Raw genomic sequence first — 7404 nt, forward strand, 5'->3', positions numbered from 1 at the left:
ATCAATCAACATGCAGTCACCCCCGGCACCCAGGTGACTGTAGATCAGCATCTGCACTGGAGGTGGTAGGCATTGGTGTCCCTTCCACATGCAGAGTGCTCCATAATGTGTGTAGCCAAGAGAGCCTCCCGGAAGTTCCTGTGGTCTCATGAGGATGAGGGCCACTGAGGGAAGTGAACACGGGATAAGGCAGCACAGTTTTAGACCCATAAGGGGAGTAAATGGCAGACTGTGAACATGTACATCTAAATTAGGGGTTTTTTTAAACTGCTAAGCACCCCTTGTTAAAAAACAAAGTGAGGCACCAGAAAATTTCCAACAGTTTATTTGAGCATGCGTTGATGTGAATCAGTCAGAGTCAGACCAAGGGTGGTTAGGAGCTCTCCACTGGCACGAGGTAGGGGAAAGTTTTTATAGAGAAAATGTGGAAGCAAAGCAAGAACGTTATTGGATTGGCTATAGCATAAGAAATTGACTTATTTTGAAAAGTCTAATTGGCTGTTTGTGATTGGTTGTTCTTAGGTGTTGTTTTCTCAAATTTGAGCAAGTTGACTATGGCTTATGTTTGGTTTACTTCCATAGGGTCCCAAGGCATCAGAGCCACCCCAGTCTGGTGGCCTTATTGTTTAATTATTTTAACCTTTCTCTCTTTACACACACACTCACTCCGGGAGATGTTAATAAAACGGCAAGATTTCCTAACCACTATGCTCTATTTCTGAAACCAATACAGAATAATATTGAATGCAAACTGCAATTGAACGATAAATAAATTAATTAAATTAATAAATAAAAAGATAGAGTATAAGCTTTAGGAATGTCTAATCACTATGTTGTCCATCTGAAACTAGTATAATTTTGTATGTCAACTATAATTGAAAAAATAATTTAAAATTTCTCTTATAGTATTTTCAACCCAAAATATCCAAATTTCTTCCTTTATAAAAAAAATCCCAAGATATTTCTTTTTTAAAAAGTAACCTATATTTTTTAAAAAATATTTTATTTATTTTTAGAGAGAGGGGAAATGAGGAAGAAAGGGAGAGAAACATCAATGTGAGAGAGAAATATTGATCAGTTGCCTATCACACACCCCAATCAGGGACCAGGTCCACACCCAGGCATGTGCCCCAGCTGGGATTCAGACCAGCTACCTTTTGGTTTTCAGGTCAGCATTCAATCCACTGAGACACAGCAGCCAGGCTAAAGTAACTTTCATTTTTATCACTTTAAGGCAGCGATTTTCAACTGGCACTCCATAATAATTTTTTTTAGATATTTGAAATGCAACTTTACTATGATTCTAAACAAAAAGGAACGGGAGTGACAGCAACACACAAGGTTTCACCACTGAATATTGTGATGCGGCTGAGGCCATCTCAGAGTTGCAACTCAGTAAGGAGACAACTGCATTTCAAAACAGCTAAGTATGCAGGTCCAACAAATGAGGGTATTTTTAAACTGCCACACTCACTCAGAAGCCCATTCATCTCTTTCAGCATCCCAAAGACTAAGCTCAGGTTCAACTTGGCTCTATAATAAAGTGGCAAACAGGCTGCAGCACTGACATCACAGGACAGTTGCCTACAAAACGAGACCTCCTACGCTGAGCTCCAGCTTCCCTTTCTCACCGGTCGTCATCCTGGTCCCGGAGAGCAGTGGTCTGAGCTCCCTGGAGGCTGTGCTGCCGACCCTGGGCCCAGGACAGACACTGGTGGCGCAAGAGCAGGCATGGCGACAAACTCTAAGTTAGGGTCTCCAGTTAGTTTTCTAGCAAGCCAGATGGAGGGCTTTTCAAAGTTGTAGTTACTTTTGGCAGAAATGTCGTAGCACTGAAGATTCTTCTTTCAGTGGAAGACAATTGATTTTTGCCTTAACTTTCTTGTCCCCAATATCCACTTTGTTGCAGCAGATCACAATGGGGATATTTTCACACACTCGTACCAGATCTCTATGTCAGTTAGGGACATTCTTATAAGTAACTCTCAGAGTGACACCAAAGATCATAACGGCACACTGGGCTTGGTGTAGTAGCTGTCCCACAGCCCACTGAACTTCTCTTGGTCCTCTGTGTCCCACACGTTGGACTTGATGGGCCCTTGGTTGGTATAGAACAAGGGGTGGACCTCCACACCCCGGAAGCTACATACTTCTTCTCAAATTCACGAGTCAGATGGCAGTTTTCACAAATGTGGCTTTCCTACCATTGCCAATCAGCACAAGAGTGAACCGAACTTGGGGTTCTCCTTGGGTGGCCATGGTGATGGGACTTCCAGAAGTGCCTTCCTGCCTGAGTGCCACAAGAATTTTAAAACATATGATACCTGACTATTTAGTCAGGGGCACGGATTTCTTTTCCCTTAGATCGTCAAATAAAAAAATGACAGCAGCCAACACAATAATAGCTGTCCAGTGTCAAAGAATCAAATGTACACATATTTTTGTTAGATTGGCAAAAAAGATATTTTGGGGTGTGTTGCAGAATTTTAGTAATTAATGTGTTCCATGAGATGAAAAAGTTGAAAATCGCTGCTTTGAGCATGTGAACCCCTGCTTGTTCGTATAATACCCCCACGAGAGTTTTATGCATATCTTTAGCCATCCTTTTATAATTTTTAATATGAAACTATTTTGACAAATAACAGTAATTTAAAAAACTGAACTAAAATTTTGAAAGTAAAAAAAGAGGCAAAACCACATATATTTATAATTTTTTAAGAAATAGTGCAAAGGATGGTTAAGATTCTTAATATGGAAAACCCAAAATGTGTGCAATGGTATTAAGGCTCTGCCTTTTAAGAAATGGGGACAAAATCTGAGGACCCAGTTTGGTTTTGCTACTGAAAAATGTACAAATAATAGTAAAACCAGTTGAGGTCAAAGGCTGTGAACCTGTTACTGGTACCTGCCTACTCTTGACCTGAGGAAAGTTGGTAACCACAGTGGGGGGCGGAGCTCTCAGGGAGAATTCTGCCACCCGCTGGGCACACAGCTGGATGTTGTAGCCACGGACTGTACTGTGCTGTGGCCTCTCCCTTCACAGGAGCTTCTCTTGAGAAGTATCTTTTCTTTTAAAGATTTTTACTTATTTATTTGTAGACAGAGGGGAAGGGAGGGAGAAAGAGAGGGAAAGAAACATCAGTGTGTGGTTGCCTCTCATGTGGCCCCCACTGAGGACCTGGCCCGCAACCCAGGCATGTGCCCCGACTGGGAATTGAACCAGTGACCCCTTGGTTTGCAGCCCATGCTCAATCCCCTGAGCTACACCAGCCAGGGCAAGAAGTATCTTTTAAGTGGGTGAAAATTCTAGACATAGGTAAATATTCCAGTTCATATCTATAAAAAATAATCTAGCCCTGGCTGGTGTGGCTCAGTGGATTGACTGCCAGCCTGCAAACCCGAAGGTTGCTGGTTTGATTCCCAGTCAGGGCACATGCTTGGGTAGCAGGCTGAGTACCCAGTTAGGATTGTGTGAGGGGCAACCAGCTGATGTGTCTCTTGCACATCGATGTTTCTCTCCCACTCTCCCTCCCTTCTCTCACTCTGAAAATAAATAAATAACATCTAAAAAACAATAATAATAAAAATAATCTAGATTCCTATGTCAGAAGCCAAAAAAGAACCTAGCCACATAATTTCAAGGTAAATATTGTTTCTGGAATTCACCTCTCATCTGGTTCAAAATCACTGATGTTGAGGTGGTATTTGAATTGGGATTTTGTTTGGGATTGCACCGAGCTGTAATAGAACAATAGCAGGGAAGCATGGGTGGACTCTGACATGTTTAAAGATGTTCCTACATTTAGGAATATTGTATATTTTCATGTTCTCAGATATTTATATCTTCAGTAAAATATTGTAAATTTCTTAGTAGAATCAGTGCACATTTATTGATAGGTTTAGTCCTGGGTATTTATCTTTGTTTTTTCAGTTACATTTTCTAATTGGTTAGAGCTGCTTTTTCTAAAAGCTATTGATTTTGATGAACTGATTTTATACCTGGCTCATGACTCACATTTCTCAGTACAGTAGAGAATTTTCCTTTTTCATCCTTTTAGGGTATTTGATGAGGGAGAAGAGTTATATGCCTTTATTCATTCAATCTGTCACCACGATCCAGTTTCTTGAATTTAATATTTTTACATTTGGGGGAGGAAACTAATTTGGGTGTTCACAGCTCCACAGTTCACTGAGGACAGCATAACTCATTTGTAACCTAGTAACCGCTCTTGTCACTAAATTACATATTGCCACACGAGCTAAGAAACCACTCTAGTGTGTCAGCCTGAAAGAGGTTACTGGAAATCTCAGTAATTTAAAGAGGTTAGGTCTGCAGAGGTGAACGCGATTCTTCCACAGCCATTGCTCTGAGAAGAAATGGGAAATTCCATAATGTAAAGTTAGATTTTATCACGGAAAGGAAAAAAAGAAAAACATAGTAGTTTTCTCTAGTAGTTCTTCTTTATTTTAACACACTTTACCCAAAGATTTTCTTGCACTTCAATGAAAATAACTATGTGCATAGGAATATTTAAATATATATACATATACTTACTATAGGCCACAGATAGATCTATATTTTTCTCTAAGCAAAATGAATTTGATATCTAATTCTGAATGAAAGCATAACATTTTCCTTCATGACTTCTCCACAAAGTGGTCACATTTTTTGTATTTCAAAGCAAAAACAAACTTCATCATCAGCGACTTATGACCACAGGCATGAGACACAAGTCAGAAATATATGTCAGGGAGTCTTGTGGAGGCTTATTTTCCTTCTAAATCACAGATATGTGCTAATTAAGGTTACTTCTTAACTTTGATCTGTGATTTTTTACAGACTTTGAAGATCAATTTGTGAAATCCTTGGATTAAGTGCTGAGGTGCAGTGAGTATATTTGGTTTGCTTGGTGGAATATTATACTGCCTCTTAAAGTAGTGCTTAGGAGAATCTAAAACAGCTTGAAACATTGTAATGTAGTGAACAGAAAAAAAAAAAGCCCTGACCTGTGAGGTTCAGTTGGTTTGGTGGCATCCTGCAAAGTGAAAGGTTGCTGGGTTCTGTCCCCAGTCCCAGGTCCCAGCTACCACAAGAGGCAGTATTTTTATAGAACATGAGGCTAATTTTTATAGTATTTGCATCAACTTTAGCTTCTCAACACTTAAAAGCTGCTGTTAGAAACCTGACCATCATTTAAAGCATGTTTTTTAAGAAAAAATAGGTACCAAATTTTAGGACAGACATTAAACAAAACAAAACAGAAATGCTTGTCAATAACTGTTGATTAGCAGGGGTTTGTATACATTATATAAATGTATCACTTGGTTATAAACTGAAAATCACTAAACTTACATTTGTTAATAAATTTATAATTGGTTTAACACATAGAGCAATAAAATAGAACTGAGTGCTAATAACATATTTATCACACCATCTATACCCTGTTAAACTTACATAGGCCTAATATCAAAAGAGTAAGCCCTGAAAAGATTTGCTGAATTGGTTGGAGCATAGCCCTGCACACCAACATGTGGAGGGTTCGATTCCCAGTCAGGTCATATACTTAGGTTACAGGTTTGGTCCTCTGTGTGGACGTACATGGAAAGCAGCCAATTGATGTATCTCTGACACTGATGTTGCTTTTCTCTCTCTCCCCACCCCCTTCCTTTCTCTCTCTTTAACAGCAATGAAAAAATGTCCTTGAGTGAGTATAAAAAAAGAATAAGACATCATGAAAAAATATTCTTATCAGTTCTGAAATCATCCTTTTGACTCCTGAAGACTATCCATTATTTGTCAGTACTTCTACATGTAAAGAATCATTTCCAACTCACACATATAAAGCATACGCCAAATTGCCATTCTCTGTTTAACACTTTGTATTTTAATTATGTTTTTCCCATTTCATGTGCCTTTCATTCCTCTGCCAACAAAGTATATCCTCCTACATTCTTAGGGCCTGGCTCAAGTTCTTTTCTTACATAGCAATTTTATTGTAATAGCCCATTCTAATAATTTCCTCCTCTTATTTCTCCAAGTGAATGAATAGGATACAATGTAGCTACTAAAATTTTCACCTTAATTAGACACATGGACCTTGAAGGAAGGACTAAGCTTTAAAAGTCTTTATATCTCACATAGCACAGTACTAAAAACATAGCCAAAGTTTCTTAAATAACTTTTTTGTGATTCATGCTGGTAACATCAGAATGGATTGGAATCATTTTTCTTATTCAAGGAAAAGTCATAATTAGATAGAAATCGTAGACATTTTTAAGGGGATATTCAATCATTGTTGTTTACTGCCTGCACTCATACTGATTCTATTAGAACAGACTGACCAGATGAGAGAGCAAGCTGGATTTTGTTTCCTTGGCCCCTTTCCACGATAGCCTCAGGAAGTCTAATTAATGTTTGATTTTCCTTTTTTTGTCAAGTACAGATATGTTGTAAAGACAAATAACAAAATTGGAGAATGAAATACTTCCACCAGCTGATTGCTAACAAAACACTGTTAAAACGCTCCATATAAAATTTCATTATAGAAAGTTAAATGAAAATAAAATGATGGAAGATTTTTCATATATAGAACTCTTGAAAATTTAATCTTACAAGGTAATATGCATAAAGTGTACATTTTACAATACATTCTGACATGTTTTATTCATTCTCCATATAATACAAACCTGTGCAATGAGTCGATTATTTGAAATGAACCAATTTAGATATTCCCCAGGGCATTATTAGTTCACTTAAGTTACTTTATCAATATTAACACTTATTTTCAGATGGAAACAACTGGTTACCAGCAGAATTTTTAAAATTCTACACAAAAAATGGAAAAACAATTTTTAAATGAAATATTTAATGCAAGTATGCTAGGAAAATTCTAAAAGGATTTAGAAACTGCTATATAATGTAAACAAACTATTTTATCCACAACACACCCTAAACAATCCTTTTCTAACTTTAGAAGCACCCGGTTGACTCTGTTAAGGACAATGTCTTTCATAGTTAAAAACATCTTGTTTTTATTTTTCTCTCTCTTTTTTTATTTTCGTTCAAGTACACTTGTCTCCATTCACCTTCCCACTCCCACGCACCCCAGCCATCCCCACCTTCTACCCTCAGTCGTATCCCCCTTTGCATGTATAAAGAATACATGGACAAAGACAAAAGCAAAAAAAAAATCTTTTAAAATTATTTGATTTGACTTAAAATTTCAGGCTTAGTTGGTTTTTAGCAAAATATAAATTTAGAGCTTAAAAGATTTGATTTATGCTTGCTGTTGATCAATTTTGTTTTAAAATGTTAAATGCAGTCAAGTCTATAAGACTAATAGTTTTAGTGAGAAAAATAATTAGAGCAAAAAGTGTTTGAGAAACTGACAGACAGAAAGAGGG

General features: G+C 37.6%; 1 pseudogene; it reads right to left on the bottom strand.

The window, feature by feature from the left end:
- Nucleotides 1-1627: 1627 nt before the first annotated feature.
- Nucleotides 1628-2273, bottom strand: LOC118993750 (GTP-binding nuclear protein Ran-like; annotated as a pseudogene).
- Between the last annotated feature and the right edge of the window lie 5131 nt (nucleotides 2274-7404).

This window comes from Sturnira hondurensis, unplaced genomic scaffold (assembly GCF_014824575.4).
Source record: "Sturnira hondurensis isolate 20B ecotype Veracruz unplaced genomic scaffold, ASM1482457v3 Scaffold0008897, whole genome shotgun sequence".
NCBI classification, from domain to species: domain Eukaryota; kingdom Metazoa; phylum Chordata; class Mammalia; order Chiroptera; family Phyllostomidae; genus Sturnira; species Sturnira hondurensis.